This window comes from Manacus candei, unplaced genomic scaffold (genome assembly GCF_025592945.1).
Source record: "Manacus candei isolate 608988 ecotype Guabito, Panama unplaced genomic scaffold, ASM2559294v1 h1tg000050l, whole genome shotgun sequence".
Lineage (NCBI taxonomy): Eukaryota > Metazoa > Chordata > Aves > Passeriformes > Pipridae > Manacus > Manacus candei.
Window position 1 is genome coordinate 36,976,067 of NW_026138098.1, and position 24,565 is coordinate 37,000,631.

At 49.3% G+C, this 24,565-nt stretch overlaps 1 long non-coding RNA gene across 1 annotated transcript in view; it reads left to right on the top strand.

Annotated features, from left to right (window-relative positions):
- LOC127476635 (uncharacterized) overlaps positions 1-22,948 on the top strand; it is a 94,690-nt gene extending 71,742 nt beyond the window's left edge. The window contains exon 5 of the long non-coding RNA XR_007906685.1: positions 22,793-22,948. This is a non-coding gene — a long non-coding RNA (uncharacterized LOC127476635). The remainder of the gene's footprint in view (positions 1-22,792) is intronic.
- Positions 22,949-24,565: the final 1,617 nt, after the last annotated feature.

The window sequence follows — 24,565 nt, forward strand, 5'->3', positions numbered from 1 at the left end:
GAGGAATTTGTTGCTGGAAAGGGTGGTGAGGCCTTGTCAGGGGCTGCCCAGGGAGGTTTGGAGTGCCCATCCCTGGAGGTGTCCCAGGAAGGCCTGGCCGTGGCACTCAGTGCTCTGGGCTGGGGGACAAGGGGGGCATCGGGCACAGGGGGGACTCGGTGACCTTGGAGGGCTTTTCCAACCTCGGTGATCCTGGGATTCATATTTATTTGGCACATTTTTTAATTTTTAACTGATAGACACACACTCCCCAGTCCTTTCCTTTTGTTTGGTAGAAGTTTGAGGTCTGTTCTTTTCTCAGTGTCCTTTGGTGTCCACAGCAGGAGGAAGAGCCCTCACAGCAGCTGCCGAGGGAACGGGACGTGCAGCCCAGGGAACACTGTGTCCTTCTGAGGCACAAAGCTTGGCTCGGGGGGTGCTCGTTTCAGGTGGCTACATGTGTGGTGTAGGTGCCACGGATGACTCACAGATGACTGCAGTGCTTAAGACTTCTTACACGGGGTTGATTTGAGGTGAAGAGAGAGAGAGAAAGAGGAAAGAGAAATCTTACATGGCTCTGTGGGCTGCTGCTTTGAGGGTGATGTAGCAGTCTCTTGCCTGTGCAATTCTCCCTCTGGCAAAGCTTAACCTTACAGCACATTATTCCCAGGAGTTCTTCAGTTCTCAGTGACCAGTGACAGGACCTGAGGGAATGACTGGAACAGTGTCAGGGCAGGGTTAGGGCTGATATTAGGAAAAGGTTCTTCCCCCAGAGGGTGGTTGGCACTGCCCAGGCTCCCCAGGGCAGTGGGCACAGCTCCAAGGCTGCCAGAGCTCCAGGAGGGTTTGGACAACACTCTGAGGGACAGGGTGGGATTGTTGGGGTGTCCTGGGCAGGGCCAGGAGTTGGACTGGATGATCCTTGTGAGTCCTTTCCAACTCAAGATATTCTGTAATTCTCAGCTTGTGAAAGCCAAGATGACCAGCACATCCAGCAAACTGAACACTTCCTGATGTGTGCTTGAGTGCAACCAAAGTCTTTATTTAATGTGCCAAACTGCTCTGAAAACTCCTCCAAAATTAGAATTCAGCTTGTGCATCCAGGCCATCCTACAGCTGCTTCTACAGGCACTTGTTCAGGTCTATGAGAGCTCTGCCTTTGAGCTTGCCCTGTTGGCTGTTGCTCATGTCTCTTTGGGAGGACCAGAGAGTTTCAGAAGAGCTGGTTGTGGTTCCTGTAGTTGTTAGAATCACTGATTCATAGGGTGGTTTGGGTGGGAATGGACCTTACAGACCATCCAGTTCCACCCCCTGCCATGGACAGGGACATCTTCCACTAGCCCGGGTTGCTCCAGCCTGGCCTTGGACACTTCCAGGGATGGGGCAGCCACAGCTTCTCTGGGCAACCTGTGCCAGGGCCTCCCCACCCTCACAGAGAAGGATTTTTTCCTCGTATCCAATCTAACCCCACTCTCTGGCACTGGGAAGCCATTCCCCCTTGTCCTGTCACTCTAGGCCCTTGTAAATAGTCTCTCCCCATCTTTCTTGTGGGTTCCCTTCAGGTACCAGAAAGCCACAGTTAGGTCACCCCTCAGCCTTCTCTTTTCCAGGCTGAACAGTCCCAGTTCTCTCAGCTTTCTTGGGAAAACACGAGTGAAGAAAACGACAGGAAAGCTCAGGATTCCTCCGTGTCCCGGGGCAGAAGCTTTGGAGATTCCAGAGGTTTGAGCCGCCCTGCGTTTCCTGAGGTCTAAAATTCACATGTGCCTTTAGTGGCTTGGACTCAACCTCCACGTAAGCAACCCCTTTGGCACGTGACACTGTGGCTCTCTCTGGGTGGTGTTGCAATGTCCTTTGGGCTGTGGGAGAAGAGAGCACTGGAAATATGCATGTTTGAGCAAGTTCAACGCAGCCTGCCCGTGCTGGAGCCTGACTTCCTTCCTTGGACGAAGCCAGAGGTTTGTGGGCTCTAATAACGTGGCAGGGAACCAGCTTGGCATTTGGGAACGAGAAGGGCGCGTCCCCGCTCCGGCTGCACAAAAAACGTCGGAGCGTGTGGGGAAGAGATGAAGGTAGAAGGAAGACCCGGTTTATTTTCTTTCCTCCAAGGTGTCTCGTGTTTCTGGTTGCTGGGAACGATTCCTTAATTGCAAGTGCACGGGGAAAATTTATGGGGGCCAGTAAAGAGCTGGGGACTGAACCTGTGGCGTTTGGGGCAGGGAAATCTTCCTGTGACCAAATTTCTTGGCGTTTTAGCACAAGGAGCAAAGTCAACAGATGCTGGTTGTGGTTATTGGTGTTGCTGATTCCTCGGCTGAAGGAAGTGCCTTTCCTCAGGCAGAGACTGTGGTCACCTCTGCTCAGAGCTGGTGTGTGATGGGTCTCATCACTGCCAGCCACGTGATGACCTGGCTGGCCCAGGGTGATCTCAAAGCACAGAACTAGTCCAGCGTGGGCTGTTCTTTGTTTTCCAGCTTTTTGACCCGCTCAGGACTGTGTTTTTGAGCCATACCCTGTGGCCCCATGCACTGGATGCTTCCTTCTGAAGGCAAGAACGGAGGCTGGGGCAACTACTGGTGTCCAGGAGCAGAGGCTTTAAAACAAATCATCAGAAGTTACAAAATCCCTTGTAAGATGGAGACTTGGTGTTTTACTTGTTACCGTGGCTCCAAATGTGAAACTGGAGAACGCTCCAACCTCATTGTCACAGTGCTCTCCCCCACCAGGGAAAAATGCCTTCGGTCTGCCGGGAATGACAAACAATGCTGGCAAAGGGAAAGTCAACAAGGCTGAAATCACAATGCTTGTGTTTCTAATTGCCTTTGCCATGGTCCCTGGAAGGCTCCCGTTGCAGATGCAGCGTCCTGCAGGGTTAGGTGCTCTGCAGAAATAGGACAGAGCACAGTCCCTGTCCCCAAAGGGTTTGAGCTCTGTGGGGCTCCTCCACTGGCCAGAGTGACACCGACACGCTTGGGGACCGTGTCACAGGCACACTGGTTTCAATTGAAAACGAGAAATTTATAGACTTCTTTTTCAGCTGCAAATTGAATTTCTTCTGTCTTGTCAACGGCTCTTGGAAGGCCACTGCGGAAGGATCCCTTTGGTGAGACAAAAAAGGCTACAAAAATAATAGAAACGAACGTCTGCAGCTGAAGAGCTTGACTGAGACTTGAAAAGTTTGCTTTGGGTGGCAGCCAGGTCCTGCTGAGGTCTGCAGGAGTTTTGCTCTTGGCCTTGAGTGGGGCCAAGCCTTCACCCTTGGAGATCGTGTCCTGAGGAAGAATTTAGTCTAAAATAATTTTCAAAACTTGTATTGTTTGACTCACATCCAAGTGGCTTTTATGGAGCCCGAGTGGCTTTGTGTTTCTGACTGACTCGGGTTGCTCCCCTCGGCATCTCCCAGGGATGAGTTCCCAACGAAGGGCCAAGCACCAGGGAGGCTCAGATGGGAACAGGCCTGAATCTGGGTTTCTAAACCAACACATTCTTTGATTGTGTGAGTGTAGGACTTGTTGGGCGTGTGCTGAAGCTGGGTATGTTTTTGGAGGGAGATGTGCCTTGGGCCCATGAGAGAACCACACCATCGTCCTGGCCAGGATCTGGAGCATCTTTGGGGCATCCTTCCCTCCCCTCTGCTGGTGTCCTGTCCAGCAGCTTTTTGACAGAGGAAAAAGAGGGATGGTAAAAAGCAGTTGGATTCCTCCTGCGTGTGCTGCCTCTGCTTGATGATTTTTCCCTCTTTTTTCAGAACGTGGTGGCAGGCAAAGCAACTTGTTCAATTCACAGCCCTGAAACCCCTGGAGATGCAAGGCTGGGCTTTTCCCTGGGTTTTGAGACCTGCTGTAGCATCACACTTAAACAGTAGATAATTATCAAGATTTAAGGTTTGCCACCTGAAGTTGAATGGTTCCACAGCAGACCCTGAGAAATTAATTTCTTTTTTTTACTGAAAGAGAGTGTGAAATCATTTTAACAGGTTCCTTTTGGAAAACCTTGAAAACTGTCTGAGAAATAGATTTATAGCATATAGGCTCTGTTCTGTTGCACTTGAGGTTGTTCAGCATGGAGTGCATGATTTAGACTTGAAAAATAAATTAATCTGTGAATCAGTGACTGCAGTACAGAGACTATCAACCACCAATAGGCTGCTTTAAATCTCTGCTGAGCTGGTCTCTCTAAAAAGTGTGGGGAAAATAAGGAGAATAAAAGGAAATCTGAGAATTATTAATTTTTTTATTATTATTTTTAGAAAAATAATTCCTTTTTGCTAGGGGAACTTTCATTTTCTCTGCTCTAAAACGGAGCAACGATACGGTCCTGCTGTGCCTCAGGCTGTCCACTTAAAATAAAGGAAGGGCTAAAAAGATGGACCATCTGGAAGCCTGTGCAGAAGGAGCATGCCAGGGCAGTCTGACGTGGAAGAGCATCTCTTGGATGCATTTTTGAACACTGGTCAATCCACCAAGGCTTTTGGTTTTAATTATTGTTTCTGTGATGAGTGGATGGCAGCTTCTCAGAGGCTTTTGCTGCATGATCCAGGCCTGGGTGCTTCCTTCCTGTCCCATTACAGGCTGAAAAGGAACTGGGACACGTTATTTCTCCCTGGGAAACAAGGCAGATATTATTATTTTTTTTAGGAAATGTTGGGAAAATCCTTTGGTTTTGTTTTTGGTTTTTTTTTAGTTGTGGTGATGCTGGGTTGATGGTTGGACTTGATGATCTTAAAGCCCTTTTCCAACCTGAATGATTCTGTGATTCTATAATGTTTTGGTGGAAATTTTCAGACCACAAGCAAGACCAAAGTCTCTCAGTGCTCCGTGCAACCTCCACGAGGAGCTGATTCTTGGGGGCTTTTTGGAGGGTGATGGAGAGGGACATTTGAAAGCTGTTAGAGTTTTTTGAAAAGGACAAATGTCATCACTTTTCCTCCTCTTAACATGGTCTGTGTGGAAAGCGTTGAAAGACTAAAGGACATTCCCAGTGTTGGGGATATTTGTGCTGTTGCTCTCTCCAGCCATATGTACAGCTGCTTTCTTTTTATAGTGCTGCATATGGCACCGTCATAATTGAATTTTTTGTAATAATTGATCTGACCTGTATCATTCTGTTCACTTCAGCAGAGCTAATTCAGACAGACTGAGGTCAGGGCTTCAAATACGGCCCAGTTAGCAGAGGGACCATGGAGAGCCCGACTTCACAGTGATGATGAGGCACAATCTGGTTTGCCCAGTCCAGTTTGTACTGTTTATATGCTGCACGTGGTCAAGGCTGACAGTGGGTTTGTTTCCATTTATCTTCCATAAGATGGGATGCAGGGGAAGCAGGGGGCTGCCTCTGTCCACGTTAAGCATCCTTGTTCTCTCCAGCAAGGCCAGCAGGTCTGGAATGCTGTGGTTGGTGGCTCTGTATGGAAAACAGGCATGGGAGGGATTAGGGCTACAGTGTTCCATCCCTGGACAATTGGGGTGCTAAAGGGTTTGGTATCACTGGGGATGGGCCTGTGCAGGGCTAAGGGTTGAACCTGATGATCCCTGTGGGTGCCTTCCAACTCAGCATGTTCTGGGATCATCTGCTTGGATTCATGCAGAAAACTGTGGCAGTGCCAAGAAAGAAAAAACTGGAATTGGAATTGGTGGGCTAAGCCTGCCCTTGTATTTAGAGGGATAAGAAAACCCCCTTTGGTGGTCTCCAAATCTCCCCTCGCTGAAGCCAGAGTTTCACTCTCCAGCTCAGACTCTCAAAGGAAGGAACAGCAGTGACGGGCTGTGGACAATTTGAGAAGATTAGAAACTGTCCTACAAGATTAGGAAGCTGCAAAAATGGGCTGTAGCTACTTTCTCTCCCAGTGCTCTCAGCTGCAGCTGAGAATCTAGACCAGACTTTATTTTTGGCAAGGGGGAAAAAATAAATCTCCTTTGATACTGTGCAAAAAAAAAAAAAAAAAAGAAAGTAAATGTTAAGCCCTGTGCCTTGAGCAAGGATCTCTCCTGCTGTACAGCAGCAGTGTTTCAGAGCTGAAATCCACTTGCTTTGATCGCTGATGGGAAAAAAAATAATAAAAAAAAAGACCTAAAAGGGATTTATTGTGAAATAATGGATTTGATCCCTAGTAATCCTTTCTTTGGGATTAAACTTGGAATATTATTTTTGTGATCTCTGGAATTAGACTGTGCTGGCGTAACAAACCAAAGCATGTGAGTTCCACTGCAGGAGGAGGCTGAGCTGTGAATAGAGCCCAGCGAGTTACTCGCACAGAACAAAGCAGCTGATGAATTTGCAGCTCTATTTTTGATTACTCAAGGTCTACAGGCAACCATAAAACCTAGGAAAAAAAACCCAACCCAAAGCAGAAAAGACCCCAGACTTTCTCTTCTTCATAGCTGAAAGCACAGCTGAGGCACTGGGGGCTCTGAGGGCTGTCGCTCAGAGCTTCTTTATTGAGTGTTTTCAGCTTGTGGGAGTACAGGAGCTTGTACCTGCTCCTGTTGGTGTGACCATGGACATGAGGTGTAAAACACTGGTGCAAACCTGCTTGCTGCAGGTCCTTGTGTGTGGCCACAAGGGAGAGATTTGGCAAGCCTGGGCTTCTGTGCCCCAACGGTGCCCACGTTCCCAAGCCTCAGGTCTCTCAACACGTGGTTCATTTGGCCCGACATGTGCTGAGAAATCTTCCTGGGCAGCTCATTTATGGGCCTATTAAAACGAAATGGGTACGAAATGTGCTGTGAAACCTTGGTATGGAACTGTGAGGTCCCAAATCTTTCACACAGAAAGCTGCTCCAAGGCACTTCTCTCCGTTTCCCTGCCAAATTTCGGCTTTCTGCACTCATGGTGGGACATGGATGGCTTTTAAACAGGGGGAAAGTTCTTCTGTGTTGTGCTTTGAAACAGCTGACCTGAAGAAAAACCCCAAAACACCACCACAAAAGCCGTGGGACAGAGAGCAAGCTATGGAAAGGGAATAACATTGATTGCCTGCCCCATTCCTGGGTTTGCTGCTGGACTTGCATCCTCCCTTCTGGCTGCAAAGGTCACTTTGCCATCGAGCTTTGATCAGTCTCCCAACATCACCCTCGCCTGTCACCCTGGGGCAGCACAAAAAGTGTGGGTGAAGAAGAAGCAAGGAAAGGAGCCCTGGGAACCCCCCTGGGAGCAGGGGCCACAGGGGTGTGATGCCCTGTGCCAGCTCCTTCCCCGGGGTCTTGGCAGTGATCTCCATTGCTGTGCTGGGGCAGCCCCTCTTCTGGGAGCCGTGGAGACCCCAAGACAGACAAGAAGCTTCCCAAGCATTGTGTTTTCTGAAAAAATGTTCCTCCTGAAAGCTCTGGCGGTAGGACTGCCATGCCTGCTCTCCACATTCAGAAACTCAGAGTGTTTGGATTCCCATTAAAACTTCTGCTGCTAGCATGGGGATCCCTACCAGAAACCCCTCCTATGGACTTCTTGAAACTGGGCTAGGCAAGCCATGTAATCCCTTAGGAAGCACTCAGTGACTACAGCCCATTTTCCAAAGGTAAAACAGTCTCGTGTTCTTGAGGGGAAAAAAAAATGTGAGGGCTGAAAAATGTGTTAATCCTTTCCATTTTTGGTTCAGGGCGAGCGAGCCACCTTTCCCAGCAGCGGTGTACCTCGAAGGGGTTACGAACGGTGCATGAGGAGCTTGGAATAAATCCTGCTTGGCTGATGTTCAGAAGCTTTTCTGGAGTGCACTGTGTGTGATTATGGCTGCTGACAGCCCCGTACACGGCGTCCAGAGACACCGCTCCCGTCCGGCACCGCTCCGTGCCACCTGGCAGGGAGAGCTCCTGGGAGCCAGAGCCTGACGTGTGTGACGGTGTCTCCCCTTGGAGCCCTCAGGGAATGGCAGGAAGGATGGTCAGGGGCACAGCCTGCCCTGGGGTGAGTGTGTTGGCACGTGTCTTGTCTGCTGCTGCTTGTGGTGGGCGCTCAGCAGGACCCTCGGCCCTTGTTACCTTCACGGACCTCTCTGGGCACCACCCAGCTTCCATCCATTCGTGCCTCGTGCTGCTCCCTTGCCTTTCAGCCACGCTGTGGGATGTTACCCAGACTTCTTCCACTGTGAAATGCTGCTGCTGGATATTCCCTGGCCCTGCCTGGCTCCCGGTGCCTTTCCCCCCTCCCTCCCACGCGTGCCCTCGGACAGAGCACACCCTGCACCCCGGGCAGCCCTGCGGCCGGAGCGGGGCCGGGGGAGTGGCTGACGTGCTGAGGAGCAGCGTGTCGGTCCGGAGGGACCTCCAGAAACTTGGGGATTCTGCCAACAGAAACTTCCTGAAGCTGGTCAGCGAGATGTGCAGAGCCCAGGCCTGGGGGTGGGAAAGCCCCACTGCAGAGATCCAGGCTGGGAACCCACGGGCTGAGCAGCATTCCCGGGCAGGACCTGGGGGTCACAGCACGGGCTGCGTTGAGTATAACCCAAGGTGTGCTCCTACCACAGAGAAGGCAGATCACATCCTGGCCTACCTTAAGCAGGAGAAAAAAGGATATTGTTCTTCCCTCTGTTCAGCTCCAGGGAGGTCACATCTGGATGCTGTGTCCTGTCTTGGGCATCACCCCCAGACGTGGTGCTTGCAGTAAATCTGCAGAGCCAGAAGGTGCCACAGGTTCCCGTGGGCTCAAAAAGAGAGAGGATGAAACCACAGAGGAATCTGCTGGGAATGCATTAACAACAGAAAAGTCTGCATGGGAAACCACTAATTATATTGATATCCCCTGGAATTTGGTGAAGGACCTGAGCTCCCAACTGCTGGAGCTTTTGGGGGCTGTACACCCACCTGCTTGAGCTGCTCTCCAGCAATGAGTACCCATGAGTGGCTCCTGCTGAAGGCATAAGGATTCAGGTTTGAGCTGCAGCAACTGATTTGTTCTTCTGCATCTTCCTGGGAAGTCCTTCTTCAGTGGGAAGGGTGGGTAGAATTGTGCCCAGGTTTGGGGAAAACTCAGAGGGGCTGTTGGAGGTGGAGCTTGGGATAGTGTGCAGGAAAAACAGGATAAAGGGTTTTTGCCCCATGCTCAGATCTCACACTTGGCAGAGCTGGGAGAAGAGCTGCTTTGAAGAACTTCGTTGAAGTTCTCTCCTCTCGGATCTCCTTGGGAGTCAAACTTGGTGGATGTGAGTGTGATTTGCTCCCCCTGGTCCCCTGGCTCAGTGGAGAGCAGTGTGGCCCTTGTGTCTGTCGATGTCCTGGAGTTGGCTTTGTTGCCTGTTCCCTTAAGGCCCTGTGTTGCTTAAGCCTGCAGCCTTTTGTGCTTTTCCCTCAAAGATGCCAGAGTGCAAAATGCCCAGGCAGCTTTCTGGAACATCACCTGCTCCCTGGGGAATCCCTTTCTCTTTGGATGCCAGAGCCAACTTCCTTCTTCTTGCTCCCCCCCACCCCTTACCTCATGTTTTTCTGCAATGGCATCTGCTGTCACTGGCAAAAACATAAATGTGCCATGGATAACATTTTTCTTTTCCAAAACAGACCCAGGGCTCCTCCACAAAATTTGCTTCCTACCCTGAGCAAGAGACCTGTCACCAGTGCCACTTAAATTATCATGCTCGGAGGAAATGTTTGGGGACACATCCCAGTTTGGCTGAAATGAGCAAGAGAAATGCTTGTTGACTTTACTGGAAAGTCTCTGTTACCACAGTCATGTCACAGAGATCTTTCAGCCATCCAAATTTGGTTCAGAGACGTGGGCACTGGCTCTGCAAGCTGATCTTGTGACCAGAGGTGAGAGGACTGAAGAGCAGGAGGGGCTTGTCAGCAGGTTTCGTGTGGAACTCACAGAGAAAAAACACCCAAGTGATTTCCTGCCCATCAGCCTTTTTGCTTTTTCTCCTTCCTTGTGGAGTGGTGGCTCTCAAAGACAAACACAGCTTGTTTATTTGGAGAATCCTTGTTGGAATGGGAGGAAAAAGCAAACCGAAAGTACTGCCTTTCAAATGTCTGTGTTATCAAATATTTGGAAGTTTGGGGGCTTAAAATAAGGGATAGAGCCACAAGTTTCCAGGAGCAGACACAGCTTGACAAAGGAATGCCCATGCTAAGAGCTGAGTGACTCCATGGCACTGCCAAGCTCCACTTGTGTCGTATCCAGAGAGATACAATTTTTTCAACCTCCATTTACTTTCTGGATTTGGACTCTTTGACCCAACATTCCCTATCAGCAGAGTGCTGATGCTTAATTTCTCAAGTCACAGTGGAAGTGTTTCACGTGGTGCTCTGAAAAAGGCACAAGCCAAAGACCACCACTGCTGCAAAGTCCACATCTCAAGCACTGCTTCCATTCCTCACCAGGAGTGAGCCAGCTCAGTTTGGATGTCTGAGCATCAGTCAGAATCTTCTTGCTGCTTGTTTATCCTGCTGCACATCCAGTTTGCAGGAAGGTTTGGTGGAGGTGTCGTGGGGATGAGGCCCTCAAGGTGATAAAGACACAGGAAGACTTTTTCAGTCGGGGAAAAATGAGAATATCCTCTTGTCTTCCTCCAAATATCTTTCCCCAGTAAGGATCCCTCCTTCTCTCCTTTGTGTGCATGAAAACTGATCCTTTCTACCTTCCTACAACTTCCTCAGAGCCTGGCTGTAAGTTTGACCCTGTGTCACCAGGAGGAATCATCCCTGAACTGAGGGGAAGACCTGAATCCCCCCCTGAAGGGGAAGACCAGCTGGACTCTGCTGTCCCTCACCTGGTGGGTACCTACCCTACAGGTTACTTGTCCCACTTCTCATGCCACAGTAAGTCAGGCAGTCCCCTTGGAGCTCAGCTGTGTGTGCCAGCTTGGGGGTGAGGTTTGCATGTGCAGATCTTCCCCACCATAGGCATAGTGTTGGTTTTGGGGTTAGGCCCAGCTTGCAGGAAGGGCTGGGTGCTGGTTCTGCCAGGAGAAGACCAGAAGACTGGCTGCATGCCAGTTTTGCCAGCTGGCTGTGAGGGATGAACTTGGAGAGCCTCTTTGGGCGGGCTCATTGCTTCCTTATGGCAACAGAGAGGTGCTGGTGGGAATATCTGTGCTCTTGGGCTGTTTGGGGACACAGCCTTGCTGGAACCAACCTGCCTCTTGTGCTTTCAGCTCTGGCAAACTGCTGAGAGCCGAAATCCAGAGAAAGACTTCTTTGGTTTCCAAAGAAACCTTTATCTTTGGCCTTTTTATTTCTACCTTCACTTGTTTGGCCCTCGGGCTCCTCCCACATGAGACAGTGGTTGCTTGGTCCAGTTTGCTGAAAGGAGGAGGAGGAGCAGAAAAATCTCAGTGTTGTTCAAGGAGAAATAACACTTCAGCATCATTATTAGACCTCTATTGTCTCTGTTTCCCTTTCACTAGATCCAGGACAAATAAAATACTACGAGCAGTTGCTTTGCATTCTTTCCATTCTTTTTTTTCCCCCCTTCATTGTGAGTCAGAGTGCTGAGGTTCGTGGAGAGGCTGGGAAGAGAAGAGTGCCTAATTTCCATGGGCACACAGAGCATCTGGACAGAGTTACAACAAGCAAAAATTATATGTAGTGTTTATGGCTACGAAGAATCTCCATTTCTTGACCATATGAGGCATTCACAGATTCTGTAAGAGGGGAAAAAAGGCTCAGCTTTTTTATTAAAAGTGACTGTGTGATAGAAGAAGAAAACCAGAGCAACAGCTGGAAATGTGTCACCAGTGTTAACATGAGCTCTGCTGGCTGGAGTGAAGCTCACTGTCTCAGGCATGTGGACACGTGTCCAGGGCCATGGACATCATCTCACATTTCACCTGCCCTGGAAATCACAGGGAAACATGTCATTTTGGTGACAGGAGAGGAGCAAAAGCACAGGGATGAAAGGATGAACCTTGGTGGTGGATTAACTCTCCTGTTCATCTCAGGCTGGAAGGAGATGCAGGAGTTCTGTGCCTAAGTAAATCGTCTTCCTGGGAGCACCAAGACTTTGCCTGCAAAACTGGGTCTAAAATTACAGCTGGAGATGCCATTGCCATCAGCCAAAAGGAAGGACACTTTTGTTTTCCAAAGGGAAGGACCAGTTTCATGCAGGGAAAGACATTCATGGCACAAACAGTGTCTTAGTCCTGTGACCTGAGGGCTGCCAACCTTCACCATCTCTGAGGGGCCAGGTCCAAAGGGTCTGTGTGACTGTGATTGCCATGATCACTGTGGATACAGGTAAATGATGCAGTGAGATGATCATCCTCCTGTTCTATATATCTCCATCACAGAAAACAAGGTGCATAGGTACCCATGTTTTGTCTCTTCTGCTGTTTGGTGTAAGGGTGGATGGTCTGGTTTTGCCTGCAGAGACAGGACTACCTTATTCCCTTCACTGCTGGAAGTGGTCCATTTGCCCATTTCAATGATCTACTACAAAATATGCATTAATTTATTTTTGTTTTCACACTACTTATCTGAGTTGGTGCAGTGCTGAGTATAATCCTGTTTTCAGTAGAGGTAGGTCTGGTTTCTACTCTGGAAACACCCAAAAGGAATTGGTTTTAATTAAGAATTACCTAACAGAAAATGAGTGTGGGCACTGTCCCACCAACACACCGTTGCCTGTCCTGATCCTCAGAATGTCTCAAAGCACAGATACCACATCAAAAAAATATTACAGGGAAGCCAAAAAACTCCCAGTCAGGAGAACTACATGACCTTAAGCCAAGGGGGGCTCTTGACTTGGAGTCAAGTCCTGGTTAGCACCAGCTAAAGAAGAAAATGAAGAAAACCCTGGGGAAGAAAACAGGTACTGCCTTGGGATGTATGGACTGCACAGGCAACCGGTGAGTGGTTCAATCTGTAAGATCCATCTCTAAATTATTAAAAAAAAAAAACAAAACAAACCATGGCTGATGGTGTCAGGCTGCAAAATGGCTTTAGCTTCTGCAGTGGCAGAGGGGCAGCCAGGTGGGGATCTCCTCCAGTCTCCACAGGCTTTCTGCAAACTGGACCTGAGCCCGCCGACTTCGAGGGGTGTTTTAATACCTGATATTGCAAATCCCCCATGAAAAGCAGCGGGGTGATGGAAAGCATTTCTTCATTCTCATGCACTGTTACCCCCATCTATATATTTTATGAAGCATGGGAACCCAAAAAGCTGAAGTTTATTTTCCATTACTCATTGCTTTACTTTTACATAGTCATTTTTCTTGCCTTAGTGGAGCTTCTGCTTGACGTTGTCTGATAGACCTCATTTCTTTCTGTGGCCCACTCACCTTGGAGGCAAGGTCACAACTTGCTGATCTAGCAAGCCCTGATTTTATTCTTTTCCCCACCTCCAATCACATAAAAGAGTTTCTCAAACATACCTGCGTCATGACCTCGATTTTGATAATCAGTCTGATTAAAGAGTTTTCACAGAGAGAAGGAGGCAGCTATGGGGAGGTTCTGCTCTTTTCAGCCCCATTAGCACAGGAACAGAACAAACCACAACCTGCAAAGCACTGCAGGAAACCCGAGGTGTGATGTGGAACCCTCGGCCCATGAAATGTGAAAATATAACCAGGGGATAATGGCACAATGGAAGTAAAACTATTAATTCCTGAGTTCCCTCTTTTGGGCTGCAGTGGAAGGAACATCGACCTGCCAGGGGAAGCCATGGCATTAAAACAAGTGTTAAGGGATATTTCATGAGGTTTAACAAGTGCTGGTGCTGCCCCTGGGTCAGGAGAACCCCCTGGATCAATCCCGGCTGGGGATGAGCAGATGGAGCAGCCCAGGCAGAAGGCCCTGGGGGTGCTGGTGGGGCAGAGGCTGGACCTGCCCCGGCCCAGAAACCCCCCGTGCCCTGGGCTGATCCCCCAGCGTGGGCAGCAGGGCAGGGGGGGATTCTACCCCTCTGCCCCTCAGGGGAGACCCCCCTGCAGAGCTGCTCCAGCCCTGGGAACAGCCCAGCAAGGACATGGAGCTGCTGGAGCCAGGCCAGAGGAGGCCCCAAGAGGATCAGAGGGCTGGAGCAGCTCTGCTGGGAGGAAAGGCTGGGAGAGTTGGGATTGTTCAACCTGGAGAGGAGAAGGCTCCAAGGGGACCTCAGAGCCCTTTCCAGGGCCTAAAGGGGCTCCAAGAAAACTGGAGAGGGACTTTGCATAAGGGCCTGGAGTGACAGGACAAGGGGAAAGGGCTTCCCACTGCCAGAGAGTGGGGTTAGATGGGATATTGGGATGAAATTGTTCCCTGTGAGGGTGAGGAGGCCCTGGCACAGGTTGCCCAGAGAAGCTGTGGCTGCCCCTGGATCCCTGGAAGTGTCCAAGGCCAGGTTGGATGGGGCTTGGAGCAACCTGGGCTGGTGGGAGGTGTGGAATGAGATGGTCTTTAAGGTCCCTTCCAACCATGACTCCATGATAACTTTCACTTTGCCATTCTCCTAGAAACTTTCCTCACGAGACAAACACACAGGTTGGGGCTACAAATGACCTTCTTGCTGTCCAGTGAAGAGGTGCTGCAGGGAGGACTTTTGCTGCAGCTCCTGTCCATGGAGACCTGTGTGGAAACCAGCCTGAGTGAAAGCCAGCATAGGACAGAGTTTCTCCAGCACAGGGGAAGAGTTTCCCAGTCTCAAAGATCCAAAGGTAAGTAAGACAACAACATTTTTTTTTCTTTTTTTTAAAGCATGAATTTGATTACAGTACGTATTTTCTAAATTTACTTCACAAAGTAATGGTCCCTGCATGAAACTTCTATACCTTGAGCTGCCATGTGGTTGTACTTGAATTGTTCTGATATGTGACACAGAAGATGAGCAAATTCTCATCCCAGGCTCAGTCCACACCTGCCACAGGATCAGAATTTCTGGACAAGTAAAGCAGCTTCTGCAACTTAAAAAAAAATTTTATATATATATATATATATATATAAATATATATATTAGTCTTAACAAGTTTATCCGAGAGACAAACTGCCCCAATGTAAAATAGGAGGAACTTTACACAAATGAGGATATTCACCTTAATTGCATTTTAGCTTATTAACTAGGATAAACACCTCTATGTGTATGTATATATATACATATATGTATATGTAGCTTTGCAGATTTATTTAACCAGTTTCAGAGCAGGACCTCTGCATCATTTCATCCTCTAAATCATGTCTTAGAGTGGTGTCCACTGCAGGAATCTGTTGTTATCATTGGATTAGAGCTCACTAATAAATAACATAAGCATCTGAGTAAGTGATGCTATTTAGAAAAAACTAATTAAATTGTCCTTTGGTAGGTCTAAAGGCTGAAAATGAGTCAGGTCTTGCTGCAGCCTTATGCCCACTTCCAGATACCTCCCTCCCTCCTTCCTGGGGCTGCTCTCCCAGCTCATCCCAGTGGCTAAATTCCCAGGCAAGCTGGTGATTCCCAGGGCAAAAATGACATCCGTGAAGTGCACTGGCCCAAGGTCTCCAACCTGCCCTAGGAAACCTCTGGCCAGTCCCAGTCCAGGCCAGCAGATCCATAGGAATGAGCCTCCATGGCGGCACCGGGAGAAGGAGGCAGGAGGAAGAAACATTCCCCCGCTTCTTGCCAGGTGCCAAAATGTTAACACAACCCATGTGTCCCTGCATGGAAAAGGAACAATATCCCATGCAAACCAGCTGTCCCTGAGCTGGGAACAGCCTTGGCACTTTCCCCTTGCTTTGGGATTTTGGAGTGGGGTGTAAGGTTAATTCCTGTAGCAGCCCTTTGAAGTAGGGGCAGAGTCCTTCCTCCTCCTCTGGCTTCCTTGAGCGTGGGGCAGGGGAGGCCCCATAGGCCTTATAGGACAGATCTGGAGGACCCTTTTTATTTCCAATTTGGGGGTCCCTGGTGCTCAGGGACTTTTTTTCTCCCCAAATTTGGGGGGTCTGGGTTATTTTGGAGATCCCGGGCTCGCCCAAAATATCACTGTTTTCAAATGAGTGATGGTTATCAAGAGGATTGCAGATTCCATCTTGACTCCCTAGGACATTTGATGGATTTCAGTGATCAAAGCTAAATAGCCTTTGGCATCAGGTCTCTTTTTTATCCATGAAAAAGTAGTGGGATTTCAGTTCCTGTTTGCTAAACTTCAACATCTTCTGGGTATCTGCTAGAAAAGCACAATAACAGGGTGGTGAAGCACCACAAATATCCAGTATTGGCTATGAGGACATATCCCTTCCAGCACGCTGGCTTAATCTCCTTGGATTGATGTTGCCCCTGCTATTTTAGTCTTAAAAGGTTTATAGCCCTCTGAGGGATGAAGACCAAACAGTCCCTGATGTAAAACAGAAAGAATCCTACACAAATGAGGATATTCACCTTATTTGCATTTTAGCTCATTAACTAGGGTAAACCCCTGGCTCGCTGCCTCTCTGAAAAGGCAAACCAAGTGTTTTCCTTGTCACTGCAGATTTTTAGAGCTCCAGGCTCATTCCTCAGGACTTGGGCGATGTTCAAAAGGGAGCTGTAGGTGCTACCATTCCCATTTCTAGCCCCAGGTGTGCCCCTGCCATGCCCCAGGATGCTCCTGGTGTCAGGGAAGATGTAGCTCAGTGAGGGTACAGGGAGATTTGGTATTTGGATCCAGAGTCTGCTCAGAGGGGCACAGCAAGAGCTGTTGCCTCTCAGGACATGTTTCCCCTGCAGGGTCTCCTGGGTTTGGGGATGTGAGGAGTTTTTGTGAGTTTAAAAGGGCAAGTTTATGAGTGAGGAGTTCATTTTGGAACGAGGCTTCCAAAATTACCTATTTCATAAAACCCCTGAGCAGCAAAGTACCAGAAGCTGTGAGAGCACCCAGGTGAAATTTCCCTGCGTGTTTTTCTTGTTCTTACGCCTTTCCCCAGGTTTTTGACCAGAGTTCAAGATGGGATCCTGAGTTCAGGGGGTTTGCTCCAGTGCAGGCATTTTCATGCCACAGGAAATCAGAGACATTCCCTTGTGAAGATGGATGTGATGAGGGAGGTAACGTGCACGAGTGAATTCTGCTTTACATCCCGATTCAAGCTAAATGTTTAATGGTGAAACCCAGAGGTCACAGATAGAAGGATGTAAAAATACAACCCCCCCAAACCCTTCTGTTTCAGAACACCTGTGTTACCAGGTTTCTGAGTAAAAGAACTCCAGGCTACCTCAGAACCCAGTCGTTCATGAGCTGAATTGGTGTGCAATATTGGCAGGATAAAAACTGCTTGCACCGAAATGCTGAATGAGCAAAGAAACCTGTGCCATTTGCAATGTGTTTGTGGCTTCTTTAGCCAGCAGAAAAGGATCTTCTGGGTGATTCACTTGCTGCCATTTGGCTCCACTTCAGAGGTGAGGGTTTCGGAATTACTCACGGCCCCGTGCTAACGAATCGGAAACTGTGTAAGTGCTATTGAAGTGTCTTGTAGGTTTGCCCCCTTTGAACCCAGAAGAGGCACTGAGCAGATGACTTCAAAATGAGACCTCAACACTCTTTCTGTTCCCAGTTTGATGCAAGTTTTATTCTGGTTTTGTGAGGCTCCTTGTTTTAGCCACACTGGTGATGGCTGATATTAATGAAGGCACAACAACACAGTCTCAGCTCCTCACTGTGAAGAGGCAAGTGGGCTTTAATTATTGATGATATGGTGCTCTTAACCTTTACCCAAGCATCAGAAAGACTTTTCCCAAATACCAGAGCCTCTCTCTTCTAATCCAACTCATACAAGGAAGGAAGAAGCTTTGGTGCAGAGTGCCTAGGGGCATGGGGATGATCTGGCAGAGATGGAACAAGGTGGAGTGAGAGGGCTCAAGCACCTAACAAGTGTTGACTCCATAGAGTACTGGAAAAACCTCTCTAAGACATGCACAGGGGTGTCTCTTCAGCTCTGTAAGGCTGGGAAACCTTGAACCACAGAGCTGAGATCCAGCTCTCCCCTGTGCCTGGGCAGCCAAAGCTCAGCATCACAACCTCGTCAGTGGGGTAAAACAGTGGGAAACCACTGGGTTTAGATTGCTCTGATTGCTCAGGAATTTTTTTCCCCATTGTGCTTTTAATTTGTCTTTCACCTACATACCTATCTAGCTGGGACTTTTGCAATCTTCAAACACCTTGAGCCATTCGAAGTAGTGCTAATTTTGTGTGATTTCAACACTTGCAACACAAGCTCAAAGCACATTTGCTGTTGGAGTTGTGTTTAGCTGAAACTAGAATCTGACACACAAGAACAAAAGAAAAATCCCCAAAGCCTTGCTCAAGACGTATATCCAAAACTCTTGTAAAGGGAAAGCTTGGAAGCCAGACAAAATTGTTTGTTGTTGTGCCAGATACAGCTATTTCCAAAGTCCCCAAGTGTATTCCTTTTCCTTCCACAGGTCTGCCATTAAAAAGCTCCAACACTCCCTGCACAGACATGTTTCTAAAGGTGTAAAGAGTTGCTCACCAAGCTGGAGGGGTCACAGGAAATACTGCAGTGGGGATCCTGCTGCAGTGGGTGCCTCAGCCTGCCTGGGCTGGAGCTGTAGGAGGAAATGCACAGTGTCATCTTGGCTGGTGTAGATGGATTTTAGGCTGTGCCACCCAAGGCTGCCCTGCTGAGACAAATTCTGCTTCCAGAGGTGCAGGTTGAGCCTCAGGGGGTGTTGTATGGATGCACCTCCTGAAGTGGAGAGGTGTGCTGACAGCAAAGCAGGAGCATCCAGGTTTCCTCCAAGGGACTTGTGCCTTGCCAGCAGCGAGCGTGAGGCTTGAGGCTGGATGGAACAAACCTGCTCCAGGTGACTCCAGGGCACAGCTCTGGGTCACAGCATGCTCTTCATACCACCTTCCTGGCCAGCTCCATCCTGAACTCTCCAGGGCTGTGCTCATCTCCACCACAGGTTGCTTCTCTCAGCATTGGAGACATCTCTTGGTGGGAAGAGAGGAGGAAGAGCAACTCTTACAAGGAATCATGGATTTCTCCAGAAGCCCTTGCAGGATCACTGTGTTTTCCACTGAGGGGAGTCTTGGCTTGTTTTTCTCCACTTTTCAACTACAGGTCCACCTTTGTTTGCTCCATGAAGCCTCCTTGGCCAAACAAATATCTTTATTAATACTTGTCAGCAAAAATATAAACAGATACTGAGTTACATCCACAGGCTGAGCTCTGATTATTTGATCTTTGGTTTCTATTGACAACAGCAAAGTAAACAATTTCTGTAGAGACTCAACGCTGATTTCAGCCAGAAATAAACAAGAACATGAGAAGAACACAGTGAGCTTTGAGTTGTTAAACCAGAGACCCAAAACCATTGAAACTGGCAACTGCACTAAAAGTATTGATGCCAGTGGAGCAAGGATTCTCCCTTGAAAAACGCTGCTCTTTCCTCCCCTTGCAGGCAGAGGTAGGTTGGATTAGCATGGATCTGTCCAGTGGTGTAGATGGAGCCAAAGTGAGTTTGGAATGGGCATCTTCCCTCCTGACTGGTGCCAGTGGCTCCCTTTAGAGCTTGAAATGGGCAGTGAAGTTTCTGTGCACAGTTCTGGTGCCCCCAGCACAGGAAGGACATGAAAGTGTTGGAGCAAGTCCAGAGGAGGCCACCAAGTTGCTGAGGGGACTGGAGCACCTTCCCTGTGGAGACAGGCTGGGAGAGCTGGGAATGTTCAGCCTGGAGAGGAGAAGGTTGTGTGGAGACCTCACAGCACCTTCCAGGGTCTGAAGGGGCTACAGGGAAGCTGGAGAGGGGCTGTTCATTGGGAACTGGAGTGACAGGACACAGGGAATGGATTCCCACTGACAGAAGGCAGGGGTAGATGGGATATTGGGAAGGAATTGTTCCCTGGGAGGGTGGGGAGGCCCTGGCACAGGTTGTCCAGAGAAGCTGTGGCTACCCCTGGATCCCTGGAAGTGTCCAAGGCCAGGTTGGAGCAACCTGGGACTGTGGAAGGTGTCCCTGCCCACGTCAGGGGGTGGAATGAGATGATCTTTAAGGTCCTTTCCAACCCATACCAGTCTGTGATTCTCTAATTTTATGATTCATGCAGAGCAGAGGAGTAAAACCCTGGATCCCACTCCTTTATAACCAGACAGGATAATGTTGATAACTCACAAACAGTCCAAAGAAACCTCAAACACCGAAGAACTTGCGATGAAACAGAATGTCTTTGAAGGCTGTGCAAAAATCCCCACTTTTAGCATAATTACTGCTAAGAACCACGTGCAGGTCTCAGTTTAGTGTTCTTCAATCTGAGCTGGTCAAGCAGGGGCCTGATATAGTCGGAGGGTTACGGTAGCCGCGTGTGCCACGCTGACCTTTCGGGAGCTGCGAACCGGCCAGCACTCCCATCCCTCCCCCACGGGCTGGGACGGCTGTAAACATCCCCATAATAAAGAGACAATTGTAATATCCTATTTATTTCCCATTAAAAACCAGCCTGGCACAGGCTTAGGTTGCCCGAGGGGCTGGGCGAGCGAAGCCCGTCCGTGTCCTCCTGCCCCGACCCGGGCGCTGGAGCCGCGGGAGCACCGTGGGCCACCGCGGGCACACGAACCCTCTGCTGCTCTCCCCGTGCCCCTGGAGCAGAGGCTGGCGCCAGCATCTCTAGGAGATGAAAACAACAGCCCCTCATCCCTCTCCTCCTCTCACCAGCTCTTCCCATCCCTGATTTTCCCCCGGGTGCAGGAGCCGAGGGTGGGGAGGAGGGCAGGAAGTCGCTGACACGTGTGGTTGGATTTTAGCTTGAACACCGTCCAGAAAGGAGCACCAAATATTAGTAAACAGATCAGGAAACATTTCCGTGTTTGGCAACAACTCCACTTTTCCATGGCAGCAATCTCCAGTGGTTTTTCCACCGGAGAAAAAGGCCCCGCTTGGTTGATTTGCTTAAACTGCAGTAGCTCAGTTCCTGGGCCACCTTTAGATCCTGACCTTCAAACTCAGGTCTCTGGGTGCTGCAGCTCCTGGCTTTGTGCATGGAGTCGAGTCCTGCAGCTCTTGGATGTGCCCAGGGGATTTACAGGACTCTGGTGCCATGTCCAGCATCTCTGTCATGGTCCAGGCTGAAAAGGAAAGGATCAAGATGGTCGGCCTATTTTGCTTCTGAAAAGATTATGAAGCTGTTTCCTTGCTGGAATTATTCTGTTCCAATGGGCTCCTCAGGGCAATGGCTGAAGGCCTGTCAAGTCCTGGTGGTTCAGGCTGCAGTCAGCCACATTAGGAATAGGACACAGGAGTGAATCAAGCACTGAAGCAGGTCACTGAATGAACTCTTAGTTTTACCATTTCTTGACATCCTCAGGTCAAGCCTGGGATGAACCCAGGCTGTTCATCCTGCAATATGTGAGGGAAAAATAATGGCCCCTGATTTTGGACAAATGAACTGATGGTTCCCTCTGGCACCGTGTTGCAAACCCTGCTCTCTTCACTTCAACAAGCTCAAATGTAGATCCTTGGATAAGAAGCACATGGTCACAGACTGGTTTTGGAAAGAAGACCTCATTTTGTGCCCAGCACCTCCCACTGCAGGTGTTGATGGATTTTGATGCAGATGGAGGTGCCACCAGCATCAGGAAGAGCAATTGAGAGGATGAGGGTCAAAAATGAGCTTTGTGAGGGGAAGATGATTTCCCATTTCCAAGACAATCCTGGTTCACAGCCACCAGCAACGCTGCAAGAAAACAAGGAGGAAAAAGAAGCAGAGGGTGTCTGGTTTCATGTTGAACTTCATGAGGTGGTGTGAGAACCGTATGACACCTCACGTGACCAAGTCATGGGGCTGCATTAATCACCCCAAACAAACTCATCTCCCTGCTGATACTAAAGGTGACACTGTGACACCCAGAATATTCCACTCCTCGGGCCCTGCCCCCCGTGGTTTTAAATGATGAAATCAATGCTGCCTGCAGTAATTAATAAGTGGCATGTCTATTTGGGCACTAGTGTCTCTAGTGAGATGCCACCACACAAAGCACCTTCTGCTCTTGCTATTTCAGTCTCCTTCTCATACCTTTGCCCTACTTTTTCTGGTTTGCAAATCTAAGGGGCCTTGTGCACAGAGAAACTGCTTGGAAATACAACTTTCTCCCAGAACCCACAACTCTCCTCCTGTCTCCTGCTTAGGAGACTGGCTCCCACCCTGTAGGGTGCCCTGAACATGGGACTGCCCCTGTGGCCATGCTGCCCACCTCATATTTGGCTACTGCATCCAGTGCAAGGTTGTGCCTTTCCCTGGTGTCTGTGTCTCTTCCTGTTTTGTCTTTTTTTTGACCACCAATGAAGGGAAGAAATGCAGCCTCTGAAGTCTCAGCTGTGCCCAAAAGGTGACACTGCTCCCATGGTTTTATTCCAAAAGCCCACACAGCCATCTGTCCACGTGACTGCTGCTGAGGAGGGGTTAGACCAAGTGCTATAATAAAAGAAATTAAAGGGGAAAGCCCCCTGTCCTCCATCAGCTCTGGGCTGCGATGCCATCCCATGTCTGGCTGTGGATTGTGTGATATTCCAGAGGCTCCAGTGCCCTCCCCACCAGTACCCAGAGGGGCAGGACCTCTGCAATAGTCACATCCTTACAGGGAGAGCTGGGGAGGTTGTTTTCATTTGTGCTGCAAAACGTTTCATCCTGTGACCCTGGGTCTGAGGACAGTTCCCATGCAGCAGGATTAGACCCCAAATTTCCCTTCTGTGTCTCTTTGCAACACGATGAAATGCCCACAGGATTTCCCAGCTCTTCTGTTGGTGTTTGCAGACATTATTGTAGGGGGGTGAAAACTGAACCTACAGTTCAGGAGGGGGATGCCAGGGGGGGGTCGGGCTCTGCTGCCAGGGAACAAGGGACAGGAGGAGAGGGAACGGCCTCCAGCTGTGCCAGGGGAGGCTCAGGTTGGCCAGGAGGAGGAATTTGTTGCTGGAAAGGGTGGTGAGGCCTTGGCAGGGGCTGCCCAGGGAGGTTTGGAGTGCCCATCCCTGGAGGTGTCCCAGGAAGGCCTGGCCGTGGCACTCAGTGCTCTGGGCTGGGGGACAAGGGGGGCATCGGGCACAGGGGGGACTCGGTGACCTTGGAGGGCTTTTCCAACCTACAGTCAGCCCAAAAGCATCCCAAGGAAATTCCTTGTGCAGCCTCCCAGCACAGCTGGGAAGTTAATGTCCAGTTTTAAGGGGCTTTGCTGGTGATGGGCTGCAGATTAGTCGTGCACTCACCTTCTGCAGGGCTCAGCTGCAGCTCTCGCTCCCCACTGAAAGCTCTGAGTGTGCCAGTGTGCTTCAACAAGGTTCCCAAACCATTTCTACCCTTCTCCTCTGCATATCAGGCTGACATGCAGTGAACAGAACTGTGCTGAGGAGCCTGAATCTGTTGCTTGCAATGGCCAAGTGGGAATAAGAGTTACTTCTTTATAGCAGATGTGTAGCTCAAAGTTCACCACAAGTGCACTCACATCGAGAGCACAGCGTGTATTGTTCTACAAGAAGGCGAAGCTCAGCCCTTCAAAAGACTCTGGAACAACTAATTTCATTATTCAAAGAATAAAGTGAGGGAGAGGGAGCCAAAATTAACCCTCTGGCTGCTCCCCGGGAGCAGGGATTTCTTTAGCACCCTCGAGTTCAGCGCCTGTGCTCACAGATGCAGGCAGAAAATCTGCCTTACAGTGCCCTGTCTCTGTTTTTCTCACTAGCTTAGGAGCTGAAAATCTTATTGCTTTCAAAAATGACTGGCTGGACAGAGGCCAGGCTGAGAACCCCCACACGAAGTCCTCTGTGTGTACGTTGCCTCAGCGAATATGGCTCGGGAATTTCAGCTCCAGTTATGACCTCCAGGGAAAATCAAAAGCTCCAAATCATGTGTTTCTTTTTTATTTTTTTTTTTAATGATCCATATAGAAATAAATTTTTCTCTTAGTGACCAAATCAAAAAATAAGACTTGCAGACAAGAACAAAAGAAGTCCCACAGGAAACTTCACCTATTTTTAGGTAGATTTGAGCAAAGAAAAGTACATTCCTAGGGTTACCAGCAAAACCACTTTTACTGGTGGACCTTTGCCTATGCTATTTATTTGCTCAGAGGAAGAGATGAATGCAACCCCTCTCTGCAACCTTGATTTTAGCCTGGTGTGGTTCCCATTAATTCAGCACGACCAGATTCTGCCCCAAAGCTGACCCTGACCCTTGTAATTTTTAATAATTGCAATAGCAAACCCTGTGTCTCTGCTTTTACTGCAGCCCTGCTCCAGCAACACACCCGGGAATGGGAATAGGGAGGTTCAGCTCCTGGTGTTTCCCTGGGGAAACCTCCACAGGCTTTGTTGGACGAGGCCCACCTGGTGTCACCTTGCTCACAATGCAGTGCCAGCAACAAGGGCAAACCATTTCCCCTCCTCTCCACCCCCTGCATTGCTCGGCCATGTGGGGTGTGAATTAGTCCTGAAATTCCCCCTGCCTGACCAAATTCCCCTCTCTAGAGCTGAGCTGCTTGCTCAGCATCAATCCTACCCTCCCACTGCTGTTTTGCTTCCCAGTTCCAGCACACGGTCCTGGGGTGCAAATACGAGGAGTTCTTTTATCTTCAGAAACAGCCAGAAACCATCTCCAGCCACATTTGGGGCGGAAAACCCAGTTTTCTCTGCAACCCAGAGCTGTCGTGTCCTGCTCAAAAATTCCTTTGGCAAGTCCTTTGGCAAGGGCCGGGGGACTGGCTGGAACACTGGACTGTGGTATTTTGTGGGG